We start from the raw sequence: 3,945 nt of genomic DNA, 5'->3' as shown, positions 1-3,945 counted from the left end.
CTCTAATATGCATCCCTATTATTACCCACATTATTTATATTTAAAATACCCATAACAGTGTGAAAAAATCTACTAGAATCAAACATCCTCCAAGCTATCTCAAAAAATTTCATTGTAACTCCTTAAATCCAGTCCGGCTAGTTATAATTCCAATACATCATTTTTCTTCAATATTTTTTTACTCACATTTATTTATTGTGATTGTTATATATCATCTGGTTATAACTTGGAGTAGAAAAGCATAGAGCACTGAAATTTTACCTTTTATTTATTCTGTTTCCGCAAAAAGGTACATGACTCGAGTTATTTTACACAAGTAACAAAGGCATCTAAGCCTTAGTTTTCTTATTCATTACTTTCATTGATTTGGTGCGAAATCTAAGCCGAAGCTCTGTTCTCAGACTGACGAGCTGGAACTAGAAATTTGAAGGGATTGTTGGACTTGAGCTGCCTTGCCTCATTCCTCTGCAGGTTGAATGTAGCTGCAACCACATCCAACGGCAGATTATTTATAACTGATGATGTCCCTGCAAGTCTTGCAATACCAGCTCTATCATTGGTCTTGAATGCTACATATGAGAACCTGTCGCTTAGTGACTTTGCAGCCACAGCATAGTTTTGTGGCACTGTCAATGCACGTCCGGCTTCTAGCTCTCCATCAAACACGGTGTTGCCATTGCAGTTCACTACTTGTAGCCTTGCACGTCCCTTCAATGCGTATATTATACTGTTTGCATTCAGGTTGTAGTGAGGCACAAACATAGCATTCTGTATGAAGATTGTAATGAGTTAGCACATAGTTCGACATGAAATTGATTCATGGAAAAACAAATTAAAATATGAAAAAACATACTTTGTGGAGAGATCCATGCTCAGCACTTAGTTTGAGCCACCTGAGAACTGGGAGGTCCAGGCTGGTAACAGTTTTGATTCTACCAGCTTCAGGGTTGTAGATGTCTGGTGATGAAGACGGGCCAATGTTCAATCGAAGTTTAGCAGTGCAAACTGTTTCCTCAAGCCCATTGTCTCCTTGCCTTCTGCTTTTGCCTTTTTGGCTGCCGCGGCGCTCTTTCTTGTCTTCTTCTTCCTCCTCTCCTCTTCTCCTTTGATGACGCGGCTGCCTCTCTTCATCTTCATCTTCCTCTTCCTCTTGTCTGCTGCCTCTCTGGTGGCGCGGCTGCTTCTCTTCATCTTCATCTTCCTCTTGTCTGCTGCCTCTCTGGTGGCGCGCTTGCTTCTCGGGTGGGCTTATGATGCTGAGTCCACCTTTCACTTTGACAATGGCTCCCTTCTCTTCGTCTTCATTCCTGCCTTGAAGTCTGTCTACTATATGCCTGTTCACGTTGAAAGCATCTTCCAAGAAATCCCTCTTGAAGCCACTGAAAATGTTGTTGCCTTCATTTTCTTGTTCTTGCTTTCCTCCTTGTTGATGCTGGTATCGTAGAAACTCTTGCTCGTGGTTCCCAGCAAGATAGAATCTCTGTCAAACATAGATAGATAGAATCTATGTTACTGTTTTAGACAACATATTATCTTATATGGGAAGTTTAATTATGCTCAGTGCTCACCCTAGGCATCTGATCAAGCTGGTTATTGGAGCTTCTAATGTCAGTAAGAGAGACGGCAATAACTGGAGTGTCTTGGTCGTTGTACATCCAAAATACAATACCAGTAGGAACTGCAATGATATCACCCTCTCTGAATCGGTTAACCTTTTGATGTCTGTCTCTGTACCTGCGTCCCTCTCCTTGTTCAGATTCTTGTGGCTCTTCAAAGGTCTCAGGACAACCGGGGAATACCATGCCAAAATATCCATTACCTGTAATTGGTATAGTAGAACACTAATTAGTATGCTAATATGCATGTAATGTACGTAAAGAAGTTGGTATAAGATCAAAATAAGTAACCTTGTTGGATGAAAATTTCTTGGGGAGCATTGGAGTAGTAAGGTCTGCGAAGGGCGTTGCGTTGAAGGGTAGCACGAGAGAGGGCCACACCAGCACATCGGAATTGCTTGTTGTTGGGATTCCAAGTCTCAATGAGCCCACCTTCCGATTCTATACGGTTATCAGGCTCGAGGGCATCGAGGCGTTCTAGCTGGCACTCATTTTGCTGTGGCTGTTCTGTCAAAGCAAAACAGCCACCCAAAAGTAGAAAACAGAATGAAAGAGAAAGTGCAAGAAGCTTAGCCATGAAGAGAGATACTAAGAGAATGTTGGTTGTGATGCGGAGAACCTTAATGAGAAGTGGTAATTTATAGAGAAGAGAGGGTGGTGAAGGTTGGACACGTCATTGAAAGTGGGATGTTGAGAATTGGACATTCTGCAGCTTGCATGGCTATGGAAGCATAATGCTTTACACCTATGTCTGATAGAGGAGGTGGCTAATGGCTTCATCATCTCCATTACCAGACAAAGAGCATACTTGCAATTCTTATAGCTGAAATCGGTGGCAGGGGACCATGGCTTTACTTCTTATACTCCATGTTTCTTTCTTACATATTCTGCATTACAAAAGAATAAACTTTTTATTAGCTACTTTAATACGCAGTTATGGTCTTGGTTACCAAATTAATTAATCCTTGAAATTAAAGTGTTACTACATACTGTTTCAAAAGTTGTGAAATTTTCATCAACCAGTTGCTTACTTATATGTTTTACTTTTATATCTAAAATGAGAGATTATTCTAAAGAAGTAAAATTCTATGAACTTTTAGCTATTAATTGTACGGTAAAAACCTCTTGTAAAAATATGTTTTGAAGGATCAAATTAAGCATTCCTTTTATATATTATACTTGATTTCATTTTATTACAGATAAATTTTTCAGATTTATTTTCTAGCATAGAGCAATGGATTACAAGGGTAAAAATCCAAGATTGATCTCATGAAAAAGCATCCAATCAAAATAGGTTACGAGTGACATTTTACTATACGTAAACAAGAATTGTTAAAACTTGGAATCATAAGGATGGTGAAAAATGGAGTAATGAATATGGAGAGAGAGTAAGAGGAAATTAGAGAGCATAATTGAGGGTGAGAATCCTCATTCACATATGCATTAAACTTAACAATAATACCTCCAAGGTGCATATACAATTTTAATAGATTAGTACACAAGTAACAAAACAAAAAATTGAAACTAATAATCTGTAACCAATTACGCAATATCGTTAGCTGTTTAAACAAAACAAAATCAACTCAGAGCTAATTGATTATCAAAACGCAGTAATAGGTTCCACTAGTTCAAACAGTAAAAAGATAATAACCCATGATGTGATTTCTCACAACAAGAATATCTTAGGTGCATCTAATTATTTAGTTTAAGAGGAATTATGGAATTGATACATCAAGGTTACTGATATAAATATAATTAAATTAGGGTAACAAATGCTCATAAGCACAGATTTGATCCGTTGTATACTACTGAAGCTAAACAAAATATGGTAACAACTCACGTGCCATGCGTCGCAAAGAAAATGCATCTGCATGAAATTCAAGTAAGTTTGAAAAATTCAGCTGCAATGCAAGAGAGCGTAGAAATAGATATTCGCATAGTTTAAACCCATGCTTCAATCCTGAATTCGTAAACTCGAAGAAATCGCTAGCCCCCTAATACGATACCTACTGACATGGAAAGAGAAAAGGATGGGCGAAAAATAATGGAAAATAGTGGAGTTCCTTGTTTTAAAATTACTGTGTGGTTGTGGGTGTTGAGAATATTGCGATTATTACCATGGGTATTGTGGCGGTTGGAGCGAAAAATTTTAAATAGAAGTATTTGAAAGACATTCTTATAAAATACTTAATGTTATAGTTTTTCATTGTAAATTGAGTCTTGCTATTCTAAAACTTTGAGATTCAATGAAAATACTTGAACATGGATGAAATAGGGTGATATGGTTTCTAAGGTGGTTGGATCAAATCACTAATACAATTGCGGTCTA

General features: G+C 37.8%; 1 pseudogene across 1 annotated transcript; it reads right to left on the bottom strand.

Moving 5' to 3' along the window:
* Positions 1-244: 244 nt before the first annotated feature.
* Positions 245-2,420, bottom strand: LOC127126044 (legumin A-like; annotated as a pseudogene). The gene is made up of 4 exons (XR_007804886.1): positions 1,908-2,420; positions 1,569-1,819; positions 854-1,480; positions 245-768 (listed from the first exon to the last, which is right to left on the bottom strand). The product of XR_007804886.1 is annotated as a legumin A-like (transcript).
* Positions 2,421-3,945: the final 1,525 nt, after the last annotated feature.

Source organism: Lathyrus oleraceus, chromosome 3 (genome assembly GCF_024323335.1).
Source record: "Lathyrus oleraceus cultivar Zhongwan6 chromosome 3, CAAS_Psat_ZW6_1.0, whole genome shotgun sequence".
NCBI classification, from domain to species: domain Eukaryota; kingdom Viridiplantae; phylum Streptophyta; class Magnoliopsida; order Fabales; family Fabaceae; genus Lathyrus; species Lathyrus oleraceus.
This window is presented reverse-complemented; position numbering and strand designations above follow the sequence as displayed.